Source organism: Scatophagus argus, chromosome 6 (genome assembly GCF_020382885.2).
Source record: "Scatophagus argus isolate fScaArg1 chromosome 6, fScaArg1.pri, whole genome shotgun sequence".
NCBI classification, from domain to species: Eukaryota; Metazoa; Chordata; class Actinopteri; family Scatophagidae; genus Scatophagus; species Scatophagus argus.
Genome location: NC_058498.1, coordinates 9382351 through 9392799, shown reverse-complemented (window position 1 = coordinate 9392799; position 10449 = coordinate 9382351).

The window sequence follows — 10449 nt, the reverse complement described above, 5'->3', positions numbered from 1 at the left end:
TAAAAATAAAAGAAAGAAGAGCACAAGCAAACAGCAGATGAAAAACAATAAGCATCACTGTTTGTCATGGCCTATAATGAAGTGTTCCAGCTGCTGGGAACAAACAGACGGGTTCTGCTCAGTTGAATTCCAAATTGGTCCATTTGCCAGCTAATTGCATTAAGGGTCAGGTGCTAATGTCCTCAGATTGCCACTCTAGTTCCACAAATCCAAGCTATTTGGTAAGCAAGATGTGGTTTTTGAAACACACAATGGTGAAGGTTAAAGGTTATAGATCTACCTTTGATTTCAAAGAGGAAAGAACAAGTGTTAAATTCAAGATGGCCTTGTCTCAGACAATATCTCTCTTTTTTTGATCAAAGAATAAATCCTAAAGGCAAAGCTTATATTTAATTTGTATCTATAAACATAAAATATACACAGACCATTAAAGCTACAAAATACAGCTGCACACTGAAGTCTGTTTCACCAGACAAACTGCCTTCATCTGGTTTTATGACATGACACCGCCCACCCTTCACAGCAGCATTTTACTCACTACATACAAAAGATATTCAAATTCAAGAAAATGCTTTTGACAATGTGAACTGAAAATATTTGAAAGTATCATGCTTCATATATGACCATCACAGAGCTTGACAGAGAACACAGGGAACAGGCAAAGATGTCAATTGCATTGAGCCAAAAGCCACTGCTATTTAGCAAAACACCAACACAATGTGTAACACTAACCACAAAGTCAACCTATATACAGATGATATAATACGTTATTTAGAATATTCAGTATTGCTACTATAAGAAGCCACAGAAGCCAATAAAAGCTTTTCAGAACTCTCTATTCCTAATAAACTGGCAAATATTTTGCAATCGACCTTTCAGATCCAACAAAGTATTTCTCTGAATGGAAATGGAAAATGTTAAGTAAATATCACCACACCTTCCATCAATATGGGTTTACCTGAATCTGCCATCTATTCACAATGCAATAACAATATGTAGTGCAATGACAATATTCCAAGTATGCATGTTTAGCAGACTGTGACTTTGTCACTTTAATGATTTCAAACTGTGATTCTAATGCTGTGCAACATGATGGATACACATACAACAACTGTAGTATGCATACATATATGTTCTGCTGATACATTTAACATATTATATAAACCTATTTTTCTTTTTAAACTTTTCTTCAATTTCTAGTATTTGAGTCAGTGTAAAAATGCAGAATAGGTAAAATCATTTTCATTTGTAGATATTCTGCCAGTCCATTTAATCACAAGTCTGAACTCAAGCTCCCACAGATTTTATACAGTTTCCAGACATAAAGCTATGACTGGCTGACTCACAGAAGAGCTTTCCCGAAACAGTTTCCCAATAAAATCCCTCTTCACACTTAACACTCTCCCCTCTTGATTCCAGAATTACATTTTATTGGGGCTTTTACAAAAACAGTGCCAGCTCCTGAAGGACAGTCTCTATTCTATCTAGGAACAACTCACTAAACTCACTGAAACAAACCTCAGCAAAACATAATCAAAACATGCAGAAAGGTCCCAGGGACAGCATGAAGCTCCACGAGCTTGCATGCCTTCTGGCGATGCTCTTTGCTGCTGAGTGAAATAAGGCTAACAGTGAGAAACTGGCAATACCACTGGTGAGAAAAATGGAAAAACTGAGTTGCCCCCCTGCTGGACTGTGGCATGCAAGAAACTGAAAATTATGACGGATTTACTTAAGAAAATACTTCCTGTGAAGAAACTGTCCCAAGGTGGTCAGTTGTGACATGAAAATTCTTATCACCTTTTTACTATAACTCAACACATTTCCTCATGTGTTTTAATCAACACATTGTCTCATTGGTGATTTTTTTTTTTTTTTTTACATACAGTACACTCTGTAATCAGATTTAAACATTGCTTGCCTATGGATGATCGGATGTTTGGATGATCTTGGATGATCCAATGTTTGGATTTGGGATATTTCTTCAATTTATTTGACTGGTATCTGGTGGTTTTTATGCAACATACCATTAGTCTGTAATGATGGAGAGCCTGTTATTCAAGACTCTGTTCAAGTTGTACATTTAGTTGTAGTTACATGCTACATTTGTTTGTGTTTCTAAAGTGTTTGTTCAGAACATGTTGGTTTATGTTGATAATTGTAAATTAGAGCTTTAGCCATTAGTGAGGTGTCTCTTACATTTTTTGACACCAGCTGTCAAAGCTGACAGCAGTTTTTGCTATTGTGTTTTGACTGATGCAGTATGCACATGTAAACCCAAACAAAACTGAACTAAATAGATGTGCACATTTGTCACTGAGACCCGATCCAGTTGAGTCAATATTGGTCCAGTATCAGTCAGTATCCAATCGGTGTATCCCGGATACACTACATGCTCACTTATTATTTTCTGCACAAACAAAACTGCAAATTCCTTACTCTCCGCTCCCTAATCAAGACTCTGTACATGTGATTAACGAGAGAAAAGCACATTTGCTACATCTTCAGAGTCACCTGGAAGTGCGCTGTCCCCTGCTTTTGTGATTTCGTACTTGAGTCTAACCCCTTCTGATCTCATCACAATGGCTTCACTACTCTCGCTTTGTCACTGCAAAACTCAATATTGGTTCCATTGTTTAATTAGAGACCAGCCTGAAACACCTATAAACATTACAATTTAGTGTGCATGCATGACTTCCTACTGTTCCTTCCTTCTATTCACAGTGTAAATTAGCTTCTCTGCTCTATTGTTCTCTTTGCAGCTTACCTACTCAGACCCACTCTGTGTGTCTGCAGCCTTAGTGTATCCTCATAAATTATATTCCACTCCACTCTGGCTAACACCTTAAAAGGATTCTGAGTGATTTCCTGAACATTATGCAGAATCAGTCCTGACCATAGTAGGACAATAGGCATCCAATGTCTTATCTCTCCAAACACAATTTTGAACCTCTCACAGAAATACAAACACACATTATTTCCCTCCTTTACACACACTACTACCTCTCTCTTCAGTTTGTTGTTGTATATTTTCTACATGTCTACACACACAGACACGTACACAGCCATCCATACCGTAGGCATGCAGACATTTACACAATACATATATTTGATAAATACTGCACTTCCCATAAATCTAAACGAATATCAATGACTATTCACATGTTAAAAGGTAATAGTGACTGTTTAAAATCTGATATGTATGTGTATCAAGAATATTGACTCACAGCCCCACAAACATTTCTGAAATTATCTTCATGAGGAGTATCTTTTTTAATTCATGAATGTCATCTCAAAGCTTTGTCATGACTTTTATGTTACTGTAGATTAATTATCATTAATGCCTGTTGCCTAAGCTACCAAAACAGTTTAAAACAGTCTTCTTCCATCAGCTGATAAACGCTTTCCTGCCTCGATTTACTGGATTTTCCAACAAGACAATGCCCCTTGCCACACGGTAAGGCCAGTTAAAGCCTGGATGGAGAACCAGAACATCTGAACCATGCCTTGGTCTTCTCAATCACCAGATCTAAATCCAACTGAAAACCTGTGGAACATCATCAAACTCAAAATGGAGAACCACAAGTTCTCCATGCTGTGACAGCAGAACCATGTCAGAAGCTGGTGGAGAGCATGCCAAGACGCTGCAGTCATCAAAAACAATGTTTATGTAATCAAGTACTAACTCCTGTGTGTATAATGTGACAAACAGACAGAAAAGAAAACATGGAATGCCTAAAAGCACTGTTTTTGGCAGTACAATGCCATAGCTATTGATGTAAGAACTTTTGTGTTTTGGTTATTAGCAAGAAAACCATGGAAATGGCTTGAAAACAGCTCTTAAATTAAGCGTTTATGAGCTAATTTTTTGTTATTATCATTATGTTTGTCCCAACAAATGTACCTTTAGTTGTACCAGGCATGAAAATGAACAAGAAATTTTTCTTCTCTGGCTTTTGCTTTAAATTATATTATTTTAGCCAGTGCAGACAAAGTGCAAAGGCCACTGTTGGAAAGGAAAACAGTTTGGAAAAGAAAACAGTTCCACAGAGATCTGTAATTTCCCAGTTATGGGTCTAATAAATGATTATCTTATCTTATATGTGGAGCTTAATCGAGAAAGAAAGGGTGAGACGATTAATACTCAGTGTTGAATAACACACAGAATTCCTAAAAAACAAACAAACGCACAAAGCCAAACACACAGACATACACGTTGTACTTCTGTTTTCAGCAAGTCTACTACCAGTTACTGCAGCTGAAATACATGCTTCTACAAACACCAACCCCCAGTGTGCTGGTTTGTTTTTTACTCTAATGAGCTGTAAAAGTGTAGTGAAAAACATACATTGCACCAAAGATGCACCAGAAAACAACAAACTGAACTTTGCCTGAACTCAGCCAGAGGGTCATACCTGTGGCAAACGTCTCCACGGTTGCAGCGCAGACATGAAAAATATGTTTTGCTCTTCTTCGGCTGCTTTCCGGCGCTGCGGGATGGCAGCCTGTTGCAGCAGCTCCGGCTCACCGGTGAGCTTTTCTTGTGATTTTTTGTAATTATATCTTCTTTTTGTGTGTTGTTCTCCTTTGTTTGTTTTAACTGTGTAAACACGGTTGCTCCTTCTATGTAGTTTGCACTAGTTTTCCTTTTTGTTCTTGCACTTTTTACGACCGCGTACGGGGATTCCGCGTGGAGCCACGGCTCCATTGTTTACACTAGAGATCAGCTGTTAGCAATACGGGCAAACACCCGGCTACTGTACGGAGAGACCCGACGTTCCCCGTGCGCTGAGGCAGAAGAGACGCGCGCCGCACCAGGAGGAGACATTATCGACCTGTCCTCCCTGAAGTCATAATGGGGAATGTAAGATGGGAAGAATGTAAGGATCAGTACCGACATACTTAGTCCCTAAAACAAATTTGTACAATAATTAATCTATCCACTAATCATAACTTGAGGGACTCCAGTGTAAATAGTCTTTTTCTTTTCTGTACTGTGTACAGCTGCAGGTACTTGTTTCCTGTGTATTTATTCTTTTTGAATGCACATGCTTCCCTTATCCTGCATGCTTTGCACCTTCTATATCCTGTTTGCTGCTGTAATATTGTAATTTCCCAGTTATAGGACTAATAAAGGATTATCTTATCTTATCTTATCAATACATCTGACAATGCATTCGCTGGAAAATATTGCGAGAGTTGCAGATGATTTCTTTCGGTATTCTTGTAGACATGAACGCAGCTTGAAATATACCTGAAAAGGAAGGTCTCCCATCCATCTGTTCAGGCGTGTTGGAACAGAAGTGAGGAGGCCAATTACTCAAGGCAAAATGTTTGACTCATATGTGGTGATGAGGCCCTGTATAATGAATATATCTGAATATGTGACACATTTCATACCTTTCACAAGGTTGTGTACATTTTTCCTGAATATACGCTATATTGACAAAAGGGACGGGGTTGGTTTTCAGGGGTCCTTTACTTCAGTGAAGGGAAATTTTAATGGTAAGTGCTAATAATTTGGGAAAGGCCCTTTTCTACTCCAGCACAACTATGCCTCAGTGCACAAAGCAAGGTGACTATGGGCGAGAGGCAGGGTATACCCCGGACTGGTCACCAGTCAATTGACTGACACACAGACAGACAACCACAAATGCACACACAGGGGCAATGCAGCATAACCAGTGTGCAGGTTTTGGGATTGTGTTTTTGGTTTGTGGGAAGAAGCCGAAGTATCTGGAGAAAATCCACGCAGGAACAGGGAGAACGGGGACATGAGAACGTGAATCCTAGACTGGGATTCATGTTAACCCTCATGGTAACCCTCTTGCTGTGAGGTTACAGTGCTAACCGCTGCACCACCATGCTGCCCTTGCTTAAAAGGTCATCTAAATAATAATAAACTAAAATATTATACCCTGATTACAGGCACATGTCCTGCAACAGCTACTGAAACTAACTATTTCTTCTTTCTAAGTCTTTGAAATATACTATGAATGAGAAGTAAGTTAAAAAGAGTGACTGAAAAGCACCTTTCAATTCAAGGCTTTAAATTCTGGAGCAAAATAGCTTCCAGACAAAAATCAATAAGGTTCAGAAATTCCTTTGAGTCATTATTTCACTCACATTAATCCAACAGCTCAACATCTCAGCTACTTCACTGGAATTTTTATATGTTAATAACGCTACTGTCATTTTAAAAAAAGTTTGTAGGCCCTGTGGAGAGCTGTTATTTATGCTCCCGTGATTCCAAAGGGAGTAACTCAAAAGAGAGACACAAAAGCCACAATTAAGTCCACACAGTAACAGGTGGCAGAGGGGACTGTGCTCTGTGCACCTAAACCTTTGTGACATTTCAGCAATTGACTTCCTGTTTCAGCTTGACACACTTACACTAACTACGAGAACTCACATTTTAATGGGAGAAGAGAGATTATTAGTGACCTTACTGTTAGGCTCACCTTTGTTTGAAAATGAAGTGGTAGTTACTGTAATCTTCCAAAACTTCTGATTTATTAACAAGCTCTAAGACCTATTATATCTGGACCTATTTTTGTTAGCAGTTTAATATTATACTCACTAAAGCATGTGTACTCTGAGATTTCAACCACCTTGTCGAGCCCAACATTACAGATACAAAAATAAAGCCACTTTTCTTTAAGAATACAACCGACCTCAACATGGTCACACCCCAGCATGCTACGTTAATGCCACAAAATGGTCGGATGAAGGGTGCATGATCTTAGCCACCCCTCCCCCCCAAATGATAAAAGCAATGTAAACACAGGAGGAGAACCCTCATCATTATGTTGTGAATTTCAGTAAATGTAGTGGTTAATAAACTCTATGGGACTAGTGTTTGTGGTTTCATGTTGAACACACAGAACCCTGTCAGATTACCACATGTTAAAATATAATTTTGGGAGAAAGTGGATCCAGAAAAACTGAATACCACACTCGGACACAACAAGATATACAAATGCTCTTACAACAGGTACCATCAAATACAAAAACTAAAGCTAGATGTTTCCAAAGAATGTAGATCCAAAAACTAGCAGAACTTAAAAGTCTAAACAGGATGATTCAAAAGAATATGAATTCAGATATCCAGGGGATTGTTGTGGTGGGTGAGGTTCATTGGTCTACAAAGATCACAGTGGCCTGAGAGACAAAAAACACACAAGCCCCAAAAGTAAATAAAAAGGAAAAAAAAACAGAAAACCCTGGTAGAGCTGGGTACAGCATATAACAAAGGGAGAGAAGTGGACCACAGAAGGTGACAAAACAGTCTGGCAGAAAGAACCAGCCTTTTAAAGCAGCAGCCAGAGAGTAGAGTTGATTGGAGTGAATGAATTGCAGGTGTGCAGGTGAAAAGGCGAGGGAAACGAGGTCACCAAGCCCAACTCTAGACACACACACACAAGACAAGGAGAGGGCGAGAACAAACAGGGACAAACCAAAACACTGAGGAGAACATAAGGAGAACAGTGGAGAGGACTGACAGATCTCGACACCCCGCCTTTGTTTGTAAAACCAGAATTATAATAGTCTACATTATCATCATTTTAAAGCTCAAACTCAATTTCTTGGATCCTCATTCTGCTGGAATGCGATTTAAATGTGCTCAAATGGACATGTTCACAGGGAGGCTTTCATGGTTTCACTGATGAGGGTTTCATGTGTCCTTAATCATGACAGTAAAATTCACTTGAGAGCATCGCAGAGCAGATAGCACCGTAGGGTTTTATTCTCTTCCATCATTTTTATGCTCTGTTTCCCATTATAGACCCATTATCCACAAAGTACCAAGTCTGTTTTGTGATGAGCTGATTTTCAGCTGACATTTGAGACCAAAGTCCAAATGAGTTTTTAGAAACAACAGTAGAACAACAGTTTTCTTCTTTCTTTCTGTCCAAGTAGGGTTTGTAGGCCACAAATGATGACAGCCAAATCATTAGCTAACAACAATTCTTACCAGAGACATATCTTGCCCTTGTAAGGATAGATGTAAAAAATAAACCTTACAAAAAGTTGTTTTTTCTGGTTTCTCCTCAGCCACAGGGCCAAAATTATATCACACGTTCCCAGTTATACACTGGAAATAATACTTTATCCAAGAATGCTCTGAGAAGCAAACATTACAGAGAAAATATTGACCAAAATATTGCTTTGTGTGCAATAGTTATTTATAAAATTTCATCTTGAATATGGACCCAAAGCATACAAAAAAAAGGGCATGACCAAACAAAAACTTTTTACCTTCCCCAAGCTTCATTTTAAGTTTAATACGTTTCTCAATAAGTGATAATAATTTATTTTGTCATGGTTGCTGGTGGGAAATCTTTGTGAAGATTGAATAGGATGTCCTTCAAATCTAACAACAACACATTATATCTAAGCACACAAACAGAAACAGTTTTTTTATGTGAATCCGAAACAATCCATAGAACCACTTTGCAGATCTGGCAGATCACTTGGTCAAGGTCAGAAAAATGTTTCTGTCATGCCAAGTACCACACCCACATCCACAAAGCTGAGACACATTTTCAAGTCAAGGTCAGAATACAGGCCAAGATATCCCAACTTCAAGCCTCAGTATGGGTCAAGCTCCAAAAAGGATGAATCCTACTATTACCATAATGTAACGCTATCACTTGTCATTACACTTGCTCCTCAGTGTGGTTATCACAGTGAGGACATACCATATGATATCCTGCAGATGGCAGCAAAGCCTTATGAGAAAATGGGAATCATTTTTCTTCAGGAGGGGAAGCAGAATTCAGCAAAGACACAGTTTAGATAGGATAGATTTGCAATGTTATGAGTTGTAGTCAAATGATTTTACTGTGAATCTATATATCTATCTATCTAGTCTTTGTCCATCAATGTCATTTCAGAGGTTCTTCAATCCGTGCTCAAGTCATGATGATGATATTCATCAACCATGATATGACAAGTTGGAGTTAGATGGAGTATATCCATTACTTGTTGTTGGGATATCCTGAGGTAAGAAGAAATCCTGCTGTCTCTGCATTTTATCTATTTATTATTGCTCCTTTGCTGCTCATTTACATCATCAAGGTCTGAGTACCCAGCATCTCTCTCCTTGGTGAATCAGTAGGCATGTGGCGAGGTACCCCTCTGACACCTTTACTATTCTGGCTGGAGTTCAAATGTCAGTAAATCTCTTATTATAAAGGGTGGTCATAAACACCTAATGGCCTGTCATGAATATTTTAGATCCCTGAATATCATACAAAAATGACCTCTAGAAAACCACACCCTTAACAAGGCACATCTCAGACAGATAACCTCCACAGGCCGTACAACACTAAGCACCTTTCCTTGTTCTTTTGGCTTTTTTGTGGCATGATTGGATTGATTTGTCATTTCCAACAGAAAGAGCTTGGCCACGGGGCTGTGGGTAATCCAATTTATCGCTTTGCCATTTATTACAAATTTCTGTGGCTTTTGGGTCCACTGTCACATCGATTCGTTGATTGCTTGCTTAGCTGGGTCCTAATGAGCTGCTGTCTGAATCACTGCATAATCACCGCCCTAATTCACTTCCTCGCCTGCCCTCACACTCGGTCTGTCGGCTCGCCACTATTAGAAAATAGTGGACTGAAACGCAGCTCTAAGAGCAGACAATTAGTAGCATCATCCTTGAAACAGGGTGTCATTCTGCGTATATTATTCTTTAATAAGTGACAATCCTCTTGTGACTTGGCATAATGTTTTCACAAATTGCTGTTTCAGGTGACAAGGAGCTTGTTGGCGCCATCATCAGCAGCTGTTATGTGTGCAAATGAAACTGTCATGAACAGCGAGATCTCAGGGGACACCATTTTTGAGGACTTATATTGGGATGGTCCTCCAAAACACCATTAGATTCTTTTGGTAGATCTCAATGTTGAGAAGTGACTTAAGATTACAGCTCTAAAAATGACTATTTATTGTATGTGAAGGGTACCGATAAAACAGGAAATAAGCAATTTAATGCAAACAAATCTGTGCTCAGGGGTTCCTAAAAACAATACAAGCAGTTTTTAAAATGAAAGAGAGAAAGCGAATAAGGGGTGATACTACTTCAGTTTACAGCCCATGTATTCTGTAATTACATTATAACTAGAGCCTAAAAGGGTTAGCATGGGACTATTTTTATTTTACAGTCTGAATACTGTGGACTTGAACTGTAATAATGGAGTGTTCTCACATATTTTCAATGTTTTGTCTCAAGTGTTGTGAGTCTTGACTTAGAAATAATGCCCGTAATTTCATGCATGCTTCCTCTTTAAACACTAAGTTCTTACCCCTTACTCCCTAATCTATTTGTTTTTCTGTATTTATATTTTTGTTGTAGTGCGCATACCCAGTAAGTATTTTATTGATGTTCGTATATTCTGAAAAAAAAAAAAATCCTGTGGGCTGTTGTAAGGCAAAAACTGT